The following is a 19,852-nucleotide window of genomic DNA, read 5'->3' as shown; positions in this document are numbered from 1 at the left end:
TCCAGTATGTAGAAATCAGGTAATTTCAGTTGTCACCAGAGCTTGTCCAATTAATGAATAGGCACGGCCGGGTGTCTAGCGTAAAGGATTGGAACAATTTATTCTGGGAGAAAACGCTCCCTTCTGCTGCAAAAGCCCTGGCTGCCTTGTTAATTTGTCATGTCAGTCATGCTGGAATAATTATGTTGCAGGAGGCAGTGGAGGGGAGGTGGCCAGTTTTCTAGTTTGGGACACTCTGGGGAGCCCCGTGGGGGATTCAGCTGCCTGCAGCTCCTGCTGCTCCGCTTCCCTGCAGGCGGCTGCTGCCCCCGAGTTGTTGCGTAAGTCCGGAAATGGGAACACGAGCAACAGCAGGCAGAACGCTGCAGGGGGGCAGCGGGGCATCCTGGTGGGCATCGCAGAGTCCCCCCTGGAGGTGCTTGGGGAGAGGGAGCTCCAGAGCTCCCCTGGGACTGTGCAGACACAGGCCGGGCCCAGCACCCAGCCTGCAGCATCTCACCCTGAGAGCGCCTGCCTGACTGCGCTCTCTGCAGCACTGCCCGGCTGATCCACCCCTGCAACCCTTGGACTGGTGACACTGGTACTGACGTTTAGGGTGGCAGCATCTACATTAATTTGTACTGCCTGCGCCTGCCCCAAAACTTACTGTATTCCTGAGCAAATTCTGTTGCTCTCAGCTTGCAGGGTACGCGAGTGCGTCTTTTATCCCTACAGACCGGCACCATCTGCCACCAGCCACCCAGGTGATGCTGGCAGCACCCCAAGCTGACCTTCCACTTGCGCCCACTGGTACCATCAGAATAATTCTCTTTCTCGCTCTTTAGAACCACAAAACCTGCTGCCTCTTGTCATTTAAATCTCACACTTATCTATTTAGCTCAGCATGATATGCCACCTGTACAGTTCCCTTCAAATTAGGCACTTCTGTAAGTACCACAGTGAGAATGGAAAAACAAACTCTCATCCCCTTTTTGGCCATTCTGACAGTAATATCTTGAGACAGAAAAAAGCTGTCCCATTCTGTGCAGGTCCTTATGCCACGCATATAGCTGCCAGGGTTTCCTAACCTTCCCCCCTCCTTTTCTCACCTTCAGACATGGGAACCCTGGCATCTGAAACCGATAGTGGGATCAGTCCTGCAGGGGCTCTCTGCACTCTCCATCTCCCTCTAGCATTTAAAACAGCTTTTTTTTTTTTTTTTTTTTTTTTTTTTTTTTTTTTCTTTTTTTTTTTCGGAATACATTCAGTAAGAGAATGTGGGATGCTTTTGCTTCATGGTTAAAGCTGTGGTTTCAGATAATTTGTTTTAACCACACACAGGATGAATGCATGCATTTAGCCTTTTTTTTTTTCTTCTTAGGGATTTTTATTTTTTTCAGGAATCCTTCGTCATCTTGGTGAAAAGGATTAAGATCTGTAGATATCTGACTGGCACTAATGCTTTGTATCTGTCATCCTTTTTACACTACATTTTGTAGCATATTATATAGCTGGGATGTCTGGATAACAGTCTAAATAAGAGAAAGTGTAATGAAGCCTCTTAAGGTTTGGTGCAGCTTAACCCTGGTTTTCAGAAACTATGTATTTTTAGCACTTCAGCACTGGTCATTCATTCAACATGTTTCTTAAAAAAGACACTATTCGAGCACATTGCTGCAAATTACAAGAATGTGATTTAAGGAATGTGGTGCTGTTTTTCTTTTCTTAGTGAGTTAGTTGTTTCAGCAATGAAGACTGTTCTTTGGTGCCTGGATCTTTCCTGAACATTAGCAAAGACTAAACTCAGTGTGTATTTAAACCTGTGATGGCCTTCCTACTAATTTCAGTGGATATTTGGATTAGGGCCTTTTAAGGGCTGCTGTTCAAAGGGATGATGTTAGTCACTGAACAGAACTGACCACTAAGTTAGCTTATGAGTAATTTATCATTGTTAGTAAACTTATTTATTAAAGATAGGTTTGATGTAATGTCACACTGTCTTTTGGTATGTATTTACATGACATTTAAGTATAAATTGTGCTGAATGTAGTACTTACACTGTTTCTTCATTAGATTAAATAATGAAGATATAACACAGTTGGCTTTTTGGTGGCTTGCGTGAATTTTTGTAAGACTGTAAGTTTTGGTAGTATCTTCAGAGTACTTAGAATATGAAAAGCAATTTAATCTATTAAAAAGAGGTATATATTTTTCAAAACATTTATACCTAACATATTTATTGGTCAGTTACCTGTGTGTATGTTAGACTGCTTGGTTTGGAAGAAATGGTAATGATATGTACAAATATATATATTTTAATTACTACCATGTATGTATGGGAAATGATGTATCAGTGAACTTTGCAAATGGAGCATTTTTGTTCTCTTGACATACTGAATTAAGGCTTTTGCTACTTGAAATTGTTTGTTTGAAAGGAGAGTCTAGTTTCTTTGTACAGATGCAAACAAGAAATAAGAATAAACTGAAGGACCAAGAAAACAATTTCTGTCCTTTAGAAAGAAATGAAAGCCCTCTCTTTCCTTCTATGTCATGATGCATATTTATTCCTTTGAGTTGTGGTCTCTGAGGAAAACTAGTCACGATTTGTATTATGATTTTTGAGGGTTTGTTCCTTTTTATGATAGCACAGCATAAAAGGAACTCAGGGTATTTGAAGTGAAGATGTCCTGTAGAATGCTGAAATAAGACCCCTCTGGTTGTTGTTCCTTTGAAGATGCAGATAATCATAGCATTGGGACTATACTGTTTGTATAGAAAAAGAATTACAGTTGTTGGTATGATGACCAAAATATCCTTCCTGGGTGAGAATACTACCTAAAATTAATTATCATCAGTGTTCTCAGCTGTAGGTGAGATGGTTTTGATCTCTTAATGGCTGCCACATTTGCTTGCATAGTCGTTTGTATAAACCATGTGCATTCTTTGTGATTCTACATATTAAAAATCAATTTCAGGATAAAAACCAGAATGCTGTTTTCAAACCCTTGCAGGGTACTTCATTTAAATAAGGAAGTGCTACTACAGTAGGCATTGATTAAGAAGATATCTATGCACATTTTCTGTTAATCCATCAACAAAATGATTTACAGAACCTGCATGTTCAACATCCTTGTGGCTTCCTATTAATTGATATATTACCTCTTACTGTTTTGGCTTGCGGGAACTAATATGGATGAAATTCATGCAAGCCCTACAGCTCTCATTATTTGAAAGCATTTTCATCCTTTGCTGTCATCCTAAGTCAGGTAGGGGCACATCCCTTCTATGATGTAACTGCTTCAGCCTGTTTGGCAGAACACACAGGAGTCATAAATCACATCTCATGAACAACTATGATGGTATTAAAAAACTTCTGGGTATCAAGGAATCTCCTGTGTATTGAGCATCTCCTGGCATTGAGGTCTATGAGTGTTCTTGGAGCACAATTGCACTTCATTTTCCATCTTTCTGCTTCTTCAGTCCCTGAGCTCTTATTACCTGGCATAACACAGAGACGTCCTATAGGATCCCTAAATTATGCCAGGGTTTGAATTAGCTATTGAATGATGATGTGTAAGGTCTGATAACTCTTCTTCCCCTGCCCTTATACAACTGGAGGTAATTCAAGGCAGCATGTGTGCTTGTAGAAGAGAATACCAAGGCTCTCGTGTCCATTAGTAGCTAATGCTGAATGCCTCATTGTTATGTTTGGACAAAAATGTTGGAACCATGTTAATTATTCTCAAATAATGTCACAGAAATAGCATTTTCTGGCACTTTTGTTAAGAAATGCAATATCCTAGGGGAAGGAATTATTCATAGCACAGATATATGCAAAAGGAAAGCAATCACTAGGCGCATAGGCATGTGAAATATGCAGCCTGGTGCATCTGGTGACTAAGAGCTTCTGGCATCCGATCCACTATAGTATTCTTTTTTGCTTTATCCTATCTCCACAGCTTCATGTGTGTGGGCAAACCTTCATGCTTGCATGGGGTTTGTTGATGTTACTGAAAATCCACGTGGACTCAATCCTCCTGCTCACATTCAAACACAGGATGGAGGCCATATGTTGTATCCAAAGACTCTCAGTTTCTTATCATTTGAATGCTTTCTCACTTCAGAGATGTTGCCGCCTTTTCAAAAGGTGTGAAGATGTTTCTGCTTTAAAATTCTATGGAAATAGCCTTGTAGTCTCCTAAAAATGTCTGCTTTATTTTGTGTGTGTGCATGTGTGTGCGTGCGTGTGTGTCCTGTGTTTTTCATCATTCTATTTTTGTTGTTAGTTTTACAGCTAGAGCATGACCAGATAGGCGCTAAAGTGTCAAAACAACACCAATATTTTTAGCCTATGTAAAGGTAATAGAAGGGAACATTTATGAATAGTTTTGCACATATTATGCTGAGCTATTTTCCATCCAATAAACTGAGGGGAAGAAACTGGTAATCATTGCTATTGTTTTCCAAATCTCAGTGATGAATATATCCAGTTTTCAAAGGGACCTCTTGTCCTCATTGTGTTGCCTCATTGGTAATCCAATTGAACTAGATACTAAGCCTCTAAAACAAAATTATTTAAAACAGGAATAAAACCCCAACTCAAATAAGCACTCTCAATTTACAGGTATTCTTTAAGTCTTTAAGATACAGCTGATGTTAGAGAGAAATTTTGGCCTTGAAAATGTTTCCGTTTTAAAGTCTGTTACAGCTAGATTTTGAATTCAGCAAGGACTGAAGGGCTTGCCATCTACATTATGAATATTCCTTGTGTAACAATGAACGAGGAATTTTACCTACGATAAAAGGCTATTTTTTCTGATTTGTTGCTATTGGTCAAAGCATTGCTTTCCCAGTTGGCTGATAGGCTGTCATTTAGATGAAGAGTGAACGGCTGTTTTCACCATTACCAATTGTTTATTGCTAAACTTAACAAAGTTAGCAAACTTAGCAAAGAATGAAGTGGAAGATTGGTCCATCTGGGCTGTTAACAGAAGACAATATAAGCCTGTTTTATCAGCATCTTATTACCAGCATTAGAAAAAACTAGATGACAGTTATGGACAACACCGGCATATTGTGATAAGTGTTATTTTGATCCTGTCTTCCTTTCATCTTAACTATGCATCATGGAGGAACAGAAAATAGGCATTACAGTTTTTAATGACATGTTCAGAGGCAATATTGTCTAGTATGACTGTATTTCCAGTGTAATCATAGAATGGCTCGAGTTGGAAGGGACCTAAAAGATCATCATAGTTCCAACCCCCAATGCCATCAGAAGGTGCAAAAGTGCCTGTCCATACAATGCAGGAAAAAATGAAACAAAATCCCATTGTGATAGATAAATTGAAACAGTAATTCTAAATAATTAGGAAATACATTCTTTTTTTAAATAATAATAATAATAATAATAATAATAATGCATTTGGATAATTTGTAGCCCAAACTGTTTACATTTTAATTCAAAGTAGTTGAATGTTTTATTACTGATTTAACCATTGATTGTTAAAAAGCTGTCAAGGGACTTCCACTGAAATTCCACTGGGTCTTGAATATATAATGGGAAGTTATTATTGTCATAAAAACAGACAACTGAAACATTTTAGACCTATGTTCTGTGTAGCATAGTAACCTTTCTGGTGATACAGGCAAGTACTGGCTGTGTCATAGGCAGTGTTATTTATCAGTATGGGAAAGGTTTTCATGCAGTACTTAGCAGTTGACAGTTGAGGTAAGAAGGCATAAGGAAACCTATATTTACACCCCCTTTAAAGGACCTTGTAACTCTGAAAATGTTATAAATGGCTTTAGTGTTAATGAGATTTGGGACTTACAACTTTCAAAAACTTGATGCTTGACAATGAGAAGCTTTAAATGGCAGATCTCCGTGCTGCTGTTGAGAACAATGGGGTGCCATGTATGGCTCTATCCAGGGCTACAGCCCTAAAATATTTTCTTTTATCTTTTATTCATCTTGAAAAATGATTGGTGATTAGTTCACACAGACACAGGGTAATGAAAGCAATAGGCAGAACTAAAAAAAAGGTGCTTTCATTGTTTGGTGTATTTTTCCATACACAAGTACTTGTGGTTTAGATTTGTGGATCTGTAGTAAAACAATATTAAATTTAAATGTCCCACAGTGTCATCTTTTGTAATATTATTACTAGAAAAATATCACAGCAGCTGTAGTTCACCAAAAAAAAAAAAAAATAGAATGCACTTTTTAACAAGATATGTTATATATATAAGATATATATATATAAGATACAATGTTATCTATTCATTCTGACATTCTTTCTTCCTTTCTGTATCAAGTGCGTAACTTGATCAAGCTCAGAATACCCTATGTTTGTCATCTGGCTTTTAAGTATGGAACAGAGTTGTGCACTGTCTGGTCCAAAGTGGCTTTTAAGCACATGCAGGGAGGAGGAAGCTAAGCTCTAAATGTGTTGACACCTCTAGCTTTTGGAAGTAATGTTTGAGTAGATGGATTTAGAGAGAAAATGTGTTTGTTTTTTTTTTTCAAAATCATCTTGTCAGTTTTGTGGGTTGTTTCCAATTTAAGTTCTTTCCTACTGTTAACTACTATAATGCCCTGTTCTGCTTCAAGAATAGTCCTCAGAACGGAGTTTTTCTGTTCTGCCACGGACTAGCACAGCAGGACTCCTACAGAATTTGCCTTTTTAATGCTGAAAGATAATGAGCAATACTGAAAGGCCTTTTGGTGCGCCTGAGTATGGAAAACTGCATCATTCAAAGTGATGTTGGAATGACCATGCCTTCCAGCAAACTGCCTGATAGCTCTTCTGGCAGTTGGGTAACTGAAGGAGTGGGAAGGATTGCTACTGCCACAGCTAAATTTTGTTTGGCCAAGTGACATACTTGGGCTGCCAGAAGGAGCGTTAATTTGCATTTGCCACTGTGGCAGAAAAAAATAAAGTGATTCTAATTTTCTCTTAGGAGAAAGGTGGTACTGAAGATTGGTGCGTGCTGGCAGTAAATCATAGTAATACTTTAATACACAGTCCTCTGAAAATGAAATTTCATGGAGAATGAGCTATTTGTTCATACATGGGTGGAAAGCCATACCATTTGTAGGTATGTAATTTCCCATAGGGAAAGCTGCAGTTATTTATGGAAAGGAAGGGCAACTGTTGCTTGAAAGAAAAGGTGTTTGATGCTTGGGAGGGTGTCAGCAGCCACTGTCAGCAGATTTGTCTGAATGGGATTGTGCAATCTGGATTTTTCCAAGAATGAAAGTAACGGATGGGAAGAGACTGTGTTGTACTTCAGTAAAAAAGAAAAAACAATGGTGTGGTTCATTGGTAAACCTTAGAAGAATTTGCAGGTACTAAGTAGTGCTGGTCATACTTCCACAACGGAGAATCTGAGGTTAAATGCTGTGTGACAGGTCACCCAACAGCAATATAAATATTTAATTACAATTCATTTTCACTCTCACTTACACCTTGAAACACTAGAATTACTCTTAAACCTTGTTTCTGGTCAGGATCTGACACTGAATCACCTCAGTGAAATGAGGGAGCCTGTGACTGCCAGAGCCAGGAGTGAAGGTGCTGACAGGCCCCAGGGGACAAGCCCACGGGCTCTGCAGCCTCACCCCAACACCCCCAGGATCTGCCTGTCCCTTCCATGTCACTTCTGATCCTACACAGCCGCATAGCCTTGGCTCAGACTGCTGTGGCAAGAGAAGCCACGTCTGGTGCCTCTGTGACTCAGAACTGCCTTTAACCTCGGCCCCCCGCCTGCCCCTCAGTCATGCGCGCCCTGCCGCTCACCTTGCCTCGCCTCACTGACTGGATTAATCTTCTTGACAGCAGACCTTCTCATCGGGGACATGTCTCCTCTCCTCACCACAACCGTGCCTGGTGATGGCAGGAGGGTGGCTGCCCTGCGTGGCTCTCCCTGGACCTGCTGTTTACCTCAGGTACACTGTGCCCCACCAGCAGATGACTGCCCCCTGTGGCACTTCCTGTGCTTGCAAATGCCTTCTAGAAACATCTTCCTGGAAACAGTTTCTCTGAGGTACACACTAAGCTGCCTCTCGATTTCTGACTGGAAGGGGGACGGCTGCAGCTGGATGATGAAAACCAGGCAAATCTGGCCCCAAGAAACACAAATTAACCATTTTTAAACTTCTAAAACTTGAAGGGCTGTGAGCATGTGGTAATTTCTGCTCCTTTGCCTCATGCAGTTTGCTTCAGGTAGACTTATAGAATCATATAATATCCCGAGTTGGAAGGGACCCATAAGGATGACAGAGACCAATTCCTGGCTCCACACCAGTCTACCCAAAAATTCAGACCATAATTATCCTTGGTGTTTAAACTTGCAAGGCTTCATGCAGCAGTCACCGCATAGGGCCTGGTGTGTTCTAGGGTCCGGATCCCTCCTCCTCCCTCTGCCTGTCCGTTACAAGGTATTTTTTTCTTCATAATACTAGCAGTGAAGATATGAGGAAGTACATTCATGGTGTATTTAAGAACCACATCAATTAGAGTTTAACTTAAAGTGGTTTGTATGCTTTCCAGGAATTAGTGTATTACTCAGGTAAAATTCAGTCCTGTATTAAAAGGTTCTTCCATAAACGTGTTATTTAAATTCTGGTTAAATTGTTAACATTTATTCAGTTGGCCTCTTTTAAGTTTTTATTGTGACTAGGAGTAATGAACAGGTTCCTCGAAGTGCAGCACCTACGTGCATGCCTCGTGTTTCAATCTGCCTTGGGCACCACAGATTCTGGCCCTACATTTTCTTTGGAGTTCATGGTATCAGCAGACCAACAGATTCCTTTACTTACTGCTCTAGTTATGCTGTGCATATATATATATATATATATATATATATATATATATATGTGAATTTATTTTGTGGCCTCATCCCAGTGCGTTTTGCTCATGATGTCTTAACTCCTGCTTTTTATCTTCCAGTATATTCGCCTGGCTTCACCATTTATTTTTTATTTTTTGGTTAATATTCATATTTATAAATGGTATCTTACTGTTGTAGTAAGTTTTCATGCCTGCTGGAAAGCAAAGTAATCTACAAGGACTCCAGTCTTCTCTCATTCGCCCAGATGATCCTGAGGCAGTTAGTAATTGCAAGTGGGATTTAAAGTTACCTACAGATGCATAATTTTTATCCTCAGTAAACCCCTTGGCTCTCTCCAAGGTGTTAACAATTCATCTTTGCCAGTCTGTAATTGTGTCTTTCCTCTAGAGTCACAGGTATTTAGCTCACTGTGGAACAGGATGCAATATAGAGTAATAAATAATATGATTTACCTTTATTAGGTAACATTAATATGTTTTCATACTTGTCAGCTAAAAACTTACCATCCTTTCTAGATTTTATCGTTATACATTAATACATAGATTCAGCAAAATGCAAAGCATAAAAGACATGCTTAATTGTTTTGCTGCATCTGAGTCTTAATATGCAATTGTGTAAAATAACTTAGGATAAGGATGTGCTTAAGTGCTTTGCTGAATCAAGGACTAGCAGTGGTATCATAAATGAGTAATGCAAAATCTTTGGAAATGCCCAGCTAAAATGAGCAGAAATTTTCATAATCGCTGATTATGTTAAGCAGTTGTATAGAAAATAGTTTTGATCTAGGTAAAATCATATTAGTTCTTTGTGTGGTAAAGTCAAGATGCGGACTTTTCTAGTATGACTAACATAACAAGAGAGAGTACAATCAGAATTAAAATTATTTGCATTGTAATTAGTTAACTTTCTATATATGGATGCAACGAATGAAACAGATGCCATTTTTCACATCAGGAAATAGATTACCCCTAGACTGTGGTAAACAAAAATATCAAGAGATGGGTGACAGTACACAATCATTTTCATGTGTGACTTTCTGTTCCACTTTTTTTCCAGTACAAATTTTTAATTTATTTTGATCAGACTTCAAGTACTGATATAAAGAGGACATCCTGTGTAGAGACCTGGGCTGTGGGTCTGCCTGTGTGCCTGCTGGAGGGATGGCTGCACCTCTGGGTTGTGTGATGAGGGAAGACCCGCAATACCAGGTGCTGAACAGTGGTACCTGGGAAAACCTCATGTCAATTTTGTGCAAGCAGCTGGGATGGTCTAAATTGCAAAAGCAGAGTTTAGTCAAGCTGATACAGGGAACTCCTCATGGGGAATATATAAAAAACTTGTGGTTCATTCTATCCCTCTGTCTGTTACCAAAATAAACCAAACACTGCCTCTCTACTGATGAGGAAAGGTGGTAGCATAGTCAGTATGTATCAGTTGAAAAGTTATTCATGTTTTAAATGAGGTCAGGCTTCATATGTGGTGTTAAGAATAAATTTATACTGTGGTAAGAAAGTTTACCTAAGTATTGCACTATTTATAAAAATGGATAGATAAAGCTCTATAATACATTTACATCATACTTCAGTATTTGGGCTGTGACTACCAAAGGGCTTGGAACCTGCAAACTTCCTCCTTTTTCTTCTCCAGCCATTATCCTGCTTTGGTTTTAGTTGGTGCTAAACTCATAACTCATAACTTGTGCTCCTACCTCTCCCATTTTAACTTCCTTACTCTTTGTAACTGGGACTTCCTATGTCTTCACGTTTTTAAATACTTCCTTACTTCACAGTAATAAAAGAGCATATCTGACAAGATAGTCATCATCTTCATTTTAATGCTCCTGAAAAAGAACTTGTGACTCAGATTTCAGAACGCAGCACATAACAGTGGAATATAAATCGTTTCTGAAAGGTCTCCCTTTCATTGGCTGCTTTACTGATATCCTGGTAATTGCTCTGGAGGGCCAAAAGATGAAGTTGTGTCTTGATCACATAATATCAAACCATCACTGGACATCTAAAAATCGATTCTAGTCACTAATACCCCAGAACCTAAAATCTTGGAAATAGAGCATTCTTAGGTATAATAACAGAGTACATAGTGTAATACTAGTTCATTAAAAAAACTCCTAAGTGTTTTGGATGTTACTTTCACTCGTATTATATAAACGGTACAGAAATAATCTCCTGGCATTTGCTTGGAATGACAGTCATCAATACCTACACATCGATTAAAAGTTTTATGTAGAAACAAAAAGTATTTGTTTTACACAAATGTGTTTTGGATATTCTGCCAGGGGGAGGGTGGGGAGGTACAAGCCTCGCTAATATAGACTGAAATAAAGTCTAAAATAGAAGCTTCATATCAGCTCCTAGTTCACAGAGGTAGTATGCAATGGAATTACTCTGCCAAAAATGTTGGCATTGAGTTTAGTCAAGTATTAAGCAGAGGTCTCGTGGTAAAAAGTCCCATTAAAAACACCCTGTGACCTCTGCTGTGGGATTCATGTATGTGAGAGAAACATGCTTAGAAGCTTTGCTAGTCATGTGGTCAGAATGATTTTCAATCACTTTGGTCATTGCTGGATTAAAATTGAGGCTGCAGAGATTAATGGTCTGTTGTTACTAATCCACTAAACCTCTGTTCCTAGATCTTTCAAATTGACTGAACCTATAGATTGTCAGGTTACTGAGATACGGTTTGTAATGTTTTTAACTGTCTTTCTTGATGTTTGGTGTTAGTAGTATCCCATTAGTTATTGCTCTTTGAGATGCTGATCTGGGCTCTTCCTGAATGAAAGTGAATTTATACATTTTTATTTTTATTACTCTATAGCACAGTAAAAGTTTATATCATTTTAAATGAATGTGGACAAAGAAAGTTTTACTATTTTAGAGATGAGTTGTTAATAGTAGAACCTCAAGTAAGAGCAACAGAAATTAGATCTTGTTTTCACTTCCTTGGTACAAGGAAGTGGTGGTTACTGCTCCTAACTGTCAAAATATCCACTACCTCTCTTCAGTCTGTCTGCCGCTAACAGTACTGGTGGATTTCACCACTCTCTGGTGGAAATCGACCTTCAGGTGGATTTCATTGGCATTTGAAGACGTAGCAAAATGCAAAATTACTGTTAGAGCTTTGGGGAAATTATGTTTTCAAAAACAGTGTAGGATTTGGATTAGTAGGGCTCAGGGCTGTTCCCAGAGATCTAGCCTGGCTAGACTTAATTTCAGTACTTATTTCTGTGCAGGTGTAAGAAGTTTTCTTCAGATGAAAAAGAATGTATAAAAAATACAAAATAAAAGGAAAGCAATGAGGAAATGGTTCACCCATGTGGAGAGATATGAGGAAGTTTGGGGCACTACAGTGTAGTGGTTTGGGTTTCAGTGGGGATCTATAAAGAAGAGGCATGAAGAGAACTTTACCAGGTCTTCATCAGTACAATATGGAAGGGCTGGAGTTAGGGGAGAGGGAACAGCATGCAGAAGAAATCAGATCGATAGTGGCTGGGAGAGTTCTGGGGACATTTAATTTGAATGGATGGTTTGATATTAGAGAAGCAGAGTGATGTCTTATTATGTCTTTTGGGGCCTATTTACCACATCTGTGCTTAAAGTTGCAAATTGGAATTGTTTCGGCTTTCAAGTGTTTGTAATTTTCTGAAAAACTTCATTCTAAAAGTGTAATTATAAAAATAAAAGAGTTTGATTTTGTTATAGAAGATTGTTAAATATATTCTTTTAAATATGATTTCCTTTGATGAAAGGAGTTGAGTACCTGGTGCCTGCCAGATTGGTGTAGATGCAATTTCTACATGACATACAGAAGATGAAATGGGTTTTGATTGAATAAATAGTGGCAACAGTCTAGCTTTAAACAACTAGGTTTTGGTGTTTGTTTAAAACACAACGTAACTAACTGTTTAACAGGAAGCACGCTTGAATTATCATCTAATTATGTCTTGCTTTGAATGGAGTTTTGATTCCTATAATTATATGCTGAAAACAGGCAGAAATATTTTGCTTTTGTGTTCACTGCAGGAGATGTGGAAAAGTCATAGGAAAGTACGCTTTTACATTTTACCTGCAATTGCATTAATCTGCTTGGGAAAAGGGAGTATAAATTAATTACCCATTAAACTCACCGAAAACGAATGCATTTCTGATTTAAAGGGTCACTATGTCATAAAAGTTTATGATTATTAACTTACTACAAATGTATTCTACATGTTTATACTAACATAAAGCAAGGTAACATGGCTTTAACTTTATAATTAACTTACAACTCTGTCAGGGAATTCTAGTAATTAAAATAAACCTTTTATTTCATGTGACCATCTCTGTTTCTGAACCCTGGTGATTTGGCTTATCCTTTTGCCTTCTGGTTATCACAGTAGTAGCATGTCTTGATTAAGGACTGCAAAGAGCTTTTACATCTGCTCTTGTCACAAAGCTATGTAGGATGAACTAGAAAACTCATCATGCAAACTACAGACCGACAGTTATTTCTCTCCCTCCAGACTGAACAGTGTATTCAAATAAAACTGGGACTGTGGAAGTAAACCCAAAGTGTTCAAATGGATTTTTGGCAATTTCTCAAAACTCACTTGAAAAAGAGAAAAATATTAACATCAGACTGAAATGTATGACCGTATGAAAGAGGTGAGATCTCTTAAAAAGTTATTGTCTTGACAGCCATTAGGAAGTACAGTCCTTATCCTCCAGGAAATGAGAGTTCATCATTAAAATGAAAACAAGAGTTACACCTACTGAGGTGAGTAGACAAATGAGAATAGATATTGTGAAAGTGAAAAGAAAAAGCGTCCTCTTTCTTACTTAAAATGGAAATACACGATGCTATATAAATGCAAGGACTCATATGATATTCTATATAAGACTAATTTGTGAGAATTGGGCACTAATTAAGCTCCCAACAAAAGGGATCTGAGAAATGTTTGCAGCTCCACAGACAGGCTTTGAAGCTTCAGCCACATGTTGTGAGGGTTTTAGACCTGTCTCTAAATTACAGCCCAACGTTAGGATCTTTAGCTAGCACTTTGGCCAGCCACTGAGCAGTTCTTCCCACCTGATCAGGTTCACATTGCAGGCAAATGAGGTATTTGTTGAGGGGTGCAACACCAAGTAGTTTCTCTGTATCCCTCTGTTTGTGACTGTCTATTGAACGGCTTCAGGAGATTAAGTTGAGTAGCCCTATCTAATAGCTGAAAATGTATTGTGCTGTTAGACTTATCTTTCTCTGTTTAGACACTTTAGGGACTAGGGGCTTGACTGTCCAGCGTCTAGCATCCAAAGCAGCAATAACCCCAGTGAGTTAGTGAGAAGTACTACTCTATTAGAATTACAGCAGTTTTTACCCTCTAGGCTTGAGTGTAAAATAACAAACAGACAGATCCTGTGTTTATGTAAATCAGTGCAACTTGAAAGATCTTTTCTGTTTTGTAAGAGAAAGGAGCTTGCTCAAAGCATATGTGCTGCAGGATCCGGCCCTAGGATGCATCAGTTTGGTGAGTTAGGCTTTGAATTGGAAGTAATATGGCCGCTAGCTCTGCTAATGGAAATGTTTATTCCATGGTTCTAATCCAGATTTAAGACTGACTTAAATATTCTAACAGTTACCAAATAAACATATAATTTGCCCGTTTTGGGGGATTTGTTTTTACAGCAGTCATACAAAGAGAACCCTGTTATGGATGGTCCATTTTTTACAGCTTCTGCCATCTCTTGCACTCTTGGTATTGCTGTTTTTTTCTCAGTTGCTCTTAAAGGCAATATTAACAGATGGTATGCATTGCTCATTAAATCTGCATCTACACCTCTCCAAGGACTGCAAAGATGTTGGGAAACAGACCATGTTGTTGCAATAAGTGCTTAGAAGCCTGGAACTTACTGTACTATTCATGATCAGTTTTCACAATCAGTGTCTTTTGAGTACTATAGCAGGAGAGTTACAAATACATTGATTGAATATTTCTGATTTAGCCAAGCCCAGGTATGTCCCACTTTCTCACAGATTGGATAAGGTGCCTGTGATTCTTTCATACTTGCCATAAACTCTTTGGTAGTGTTACAGCCAACAACTCTTCCCTTTTTTATAAACTAGGTTCTTAATGCTGGGCATTAAACCTAGATAGATACCTGTATTAATATCCCATCTCCTTTTACATCTGCTTGCTTTTCCTTGAGATTGCTTTCTCTGTGATGCTTAGCTCTTCTTTTACTCCCATCTGCAGTGGTGACACTCCTTAAATAAGTTAGATACATAGATGTTACTTTTAGCCCTTCTCAATTCCAGTGTCTGAAGAGACAGCGCTTTGATGTGTGAGCTGGAAGGGCATCATGCCAGCATGGAATTTGCTTTCCATATGCTTCAGATTGGTGATGAGAGATGCAGAAATACAACTAGCAGATAAGAAGTCTCATTTCAGCTTCTTTATTAGTCTGATTTGGAACTGATGGGATCTGACCAGCAATCCCAAGCACATCAGTATAGCGAGAAATAGGGTGCTCCCATCTTGTTTCTCTTAATCTTTTCTTTAGTAAGTGTTGGATCAGAAAGGTTAAGCTGTTCTTGATTCCATGGGTCATGGAAGGCTAGGATTTAGTTCACATTTCTTTTATAGTTGACCTGTGTTAGGGATAAGGAAGCTAAAAAGTGGGTAGTACAGTAAATGGAAATGATATCTACCCCTACTGTTTTTCCAGAAAGAACCATTTCAACCCTTCTGTGTTTCAGCTGGTTTAAATGGGCAGTGAGAATTGGAAATTCAGTAATCTCTCCTAGTATTTTGTACTTTTATTTATGATTTTTTGTTGGCTAAGGATGTTTCATGTTCTGTAGGCAAAGCCTAAATAAAAAGTGATTTTAAATACATCAATTTAATTAAAATGCTACAAGAAGTAGTGTAGGCACTCCTAAAATGAAATAAACCTTGTTTGTATTAATTTAGGTTGTTTACTTGCAAAGGCCCTAAAGTGAATCTAATAGACACAGTTTAAATTTATCCAGTGTACTTTCTGAGCATTAAATAGGAAGACCGCTTAACCTTACATGCACATTTTTTCCTTGTGATTTAGGAGGCAAATGTTATACTCATGGAGACTTGCAAAAAGAGGGGGCCATCTAGAGCAGCATTAACAAAATAAAAGATTCTTTAAATTCCCAACTTAAGAAGATGAAACCAATCAAGAGTAGAGCAAATGTTCTTTCATGTACTGTTAATAGAAGTAACATACTTTAAGCCTAAAATATTTCAAAGCTTAGGGAGCATGAGGTCTTAAACGTGCTTTCCTGAGCATATTTTCTTCTCTTCACCTACTGTCATTGCTTGCACCCAATCCTTAATTCTAAGTTAGGAGAGAGAAAGGACAGGAGTAGACCAGTAAGGGGGATAAAAAGCATTTGGTTGTGGTGGATGGAATAAAAAAAAAGAATGGAGGAATAGGTAAAAGAATGAGGATATGTACTAATAGCAAGGATGCAGACAATGGAAAACAGAGCACTGATGATAGTCCACTTTCCTAATTGCTTTTGGTTCTCGTCCTTAATGTTCAGGAGTCTGGTGGCTTCCATAGGAAGAAGACAATCTTTTTGTCTGAAAAATCACAGAGATAGAAATATAGAGCTTGACTGTTCAGTCATCAAATCTTGATTTTAAACGCATAAGCTGGAGTTCTTCACTATGTGAAGTTCTTCACTATGTAGCTGTTGACCTTTGAGGAGTTTGACTGCTTACTCAGATTATTTCATTAGTATTTGAACATTGACTTCCTGCCAAAAAGTCAATCTGCTTTTTCTTTGCATAGTTTTGTTATTTTGAAGGTCTTCAGCTGTGGAATAAAATCCGCTATGTAAAAAAGAGCTGGCAGGATTGGAAGCTTTCCAGTAAAAGCTTTCCCAGGTTAAACTCTGGTGATGCTGAAACATTACAAGTGTTTTATGTGGCCTCTTTTCCCTTGTGCCTTACCTAACATGGCTGTTCCTGAAGAAGGGCAACAGTTAGTTAGTTAGTTAGTTAGTTCCCACTACCCCAAGGGAATGTTCTGCTTGTTATTTACAAGACGGAATTTATACATTTGGACTTGGGTTTTGTTTTCATTCTTTTATCTAGCTCAAAACCGTTTTTTGAATATATTTATGATGAGCTTAATGATTCCTCTAACAGAGCTGATTAGTTATGATGTAAATCACAGTATGGAACTCATATCATATTTAGATGCTCAGCATTTCTACATTGTTGAAGACACTTATGCAAGCAGTTTAAAATAATCTGTTAATGACAATGGAAAAAGCACACTGAAAGGCTCTGTCAGAAAGGGCTGACTCAAGAGCAAATTAGCTATCAGTGGGCCATCAGGGAAATGACAATTCCCTTCTGATGCAGGATAAAAAAGGAGGCATACGGATGTACACCATCTCTTCTTTTTTTCCCTTCTTCCCCTATTTCCTCTCTGAAAGGTGAGGAAGGCCAAAGTGTCACTGACAGAGCTGGATGGAGCTAACAACTTTCTGCAGGCAGCTGAAGATGTCTGAACTATGAATGTCCTATTTCTTGAGCCTACAGGGCAGATACAATTATTTATTTTTTTTATGATGGACAGATGCTGATGAGCCAGTCAAATACCTAGAGCCTGGAGAATGAAGGTATGTTTTATACCTTCTTATTAGACTTTGAGTTCTATCCTTTGCTGTATTGGCAAGGCCTGCATTTCGCAAGGGATAGACTAAAGTAATTCTCATGTTCCAGTCCAGTGGAGTAAACAAACAACTACATTCTGCAAATGTTGCAGACTCGGGATCTGTTTCAAGGAAAGCCCAATTAGAAGTGTATGAAGGCAGCCTAGCCTGTCTCCCTGGGATAGGGCATGCATGACTGTAGGTATTTATCTAGTGCCTGACACGATGGAACTCTTCTCCTAATTGGAGCTTTTGGATGCTACTCCAGCTTAACTGATATTGTGCACAGTAAGTCAGCACAGCTCCACTGATCTCACTAAATATACATCTGATGTGCACTAGCTGTAGGCTGTCTCTTCCTTGAGATGAGAGCTGGGGGCCTTATTTTGCTCTGCAAATAGTAAGGAACTTGAAGCAAAAACTTGTTATTGGTACTCTCAGTTATTCCCAGGTTAATAGAGTGCAACCCCTGGCTCAGGAGATTCCTAAACGTCTGGCTGCAATGGCTGGAAGGTTTTAGATGAAGGATCTCTCTTGGCTGGCTATTTTTGTATTATTTTTTTTCCAAAGCTTTTTCTGATGGCTATTACTGCAGATCAACAGTTCTCCAACTTGTTTGCCTCTCTTTCAAATGCGTCCAGGTTATGGGCTGAAGGGGAGTGGGGCAGCTCTGAGAGTCCTTTGCCAGAGAAAGGATGTCAGCGTGAGCAAGGAGAGTCCATGGGTGTTAGGGCCTTAAAGCTTAAGCACTGGTTCACAGTTTTCTCCTATTGGGATTACATTCAGAACCTTTGCTAACAATCAGTGGCTCAGCAAAATGTGTTCCAACAGCTGTCGTTCCTGGTCCTGTCCTTGCTGAGTGCACTGCCTGCCCCTTTCCTCAAGCTTCTTGCAGCTGCTGGTCCATGTGCTCGTGTTTTCCTCCAGGTGTTTTCCTCTCCCACAAGTTCCTCCATAACCTGATCTTAAAGGTTGCTTCTACTGGTTGCTTCCCAGGTTACTTGATCTGAACTGTTGTTCTTACTTTCATGTAAAGTGCATGAATGTTTATTTTGGTGCTAAATATTATGTGCATTTGTAAACAGATGTATCCCATGTCACACACAGGCATATATTTACATGTAAGTCTGATAAAAATGGTATCAGCATCTGGGAAAAACAGATCTCCTTCATAAGCTTCAAATAAGTTACAAAGCCTGCATGTTTATCAGATGAAGTGCCCTGGGCTGGATTTCGGCACCTGCTGTAACTGGGACTGGCTGGCTAGGTGAAGACAGCTGTACCGGGGCTAGGCTGGGGAGACGAGAAGAAGGTGCAGAGGAGATTGTGCCTGAATGAGGTGCTGTGGAATGGGGAAGGCAGAGAGAGAAAGGAGAAAATTATTTCTGAGACAGGTAAGGCAAGGAGAGGAAAGACCTAACCTTGCAATCACGTTGGTAGATACAAGAATGATGCCATTTGGTAGATTTTTCTTTCTTTCTTTTTTTAGTTTTCTTCTAAAATAAGAGTAGGGGAGAGGCAAGTGAGGAATTTATACACTCTCACAATCTGATCTTAATACTCCAAGTAAGAAGTAACAGAAGTATTTTTGCCTGCACAAGGGTTACTAGTTCAGCACTTTTTCATTTTATTGCAGAGGTTGCGGGACACAGTGAATAAAGGAGGGGACTGCAGGAAGAGGAAAAGATAGTCACATAGGAATTTAAGGCTTCGCTAGAGAATAGGATTTTATCCCTGTCTCTGCCAGAGTTTGTGTTGCTTGGGAACTCACTTAAATCAAACTTTTCAAGGGTGGTCACTAATTATATGTTTCCTCTTTCCCCTGAGGCCCCATTTGCAGAAGTGCTGAGCAGATACAGCTAAAAAATGTCAATGGGAGAAATGTGTTGTACGTATCAAGTGCTGTGCAAGTCTAAGCGTGGTAAAAATTGTACATTGAGGCCACAAATTGGCTAAGCAGATGTGGGGAGTATCTTTCTTTGACTGTAGCATTCATTTGTAAAAAAAGGGGGCACCACCTCTTCAGGAGTGCTCAGGAATAAAACATTTTAGGAGTTTGAATCGTGTTTTTTTTTTTAAAAAAAGCAATACTTTTACCATTAAATGCTAGGAAGACTATGAGTGAAGTGGCCTTTCATGACATTGCCAGGTTGGCTTCAGATAATGATGAACCTTTGAGGGTTTTCTTCTACACTGAGAGTCTAACCAGCAGCCTTTCTATCTTCATCACAAGTGTAAGGTTGAGAAAAATAGTCAAATAGCCATCCAAAGGAAAGCAAAACCAGTCCCCTCCTTTCAGTCAGCTGTATGATTCTGAGTATTG

The 19,852-nt window shown here is 39.0% G+C and overlaps 1 protein-coding gene across 2 annotated transcripts in view; it reads left to right on the top strand.

The window, feature by feature from the left end:
• Nucleotides 1-19,852, top strand: part of CA10 (carbonic anhydrase 10) — a 199,467-nt gene that overhangs the window by 1,890 nt on the left and 177,725 nt on the right. The gene's annotated exons all lie outside the window — the stretch shown is intronic.

Source organism: Oxyura jamaicensis, chromosome 18 (assembly GCF_011077185.1).
Source record: "Oxyura jamaicensis isolate SHBP4307 breed ruddy duck chromosome 18, BPBGC_Ojam_1.0, whole genome shotgun sequence".
NCBI classification, from domain to species: Eukaryota; Metazoa; Chordata; class Aves; order Anseriformes; family Anatidae; genus Oxyura; species Oxyura jamaicensis.
The sequence above is the reverse complement of the archived record's forward strand: the minus strand, read 5'-3'. Positions and strand labels throughout refer to the sequence as shown.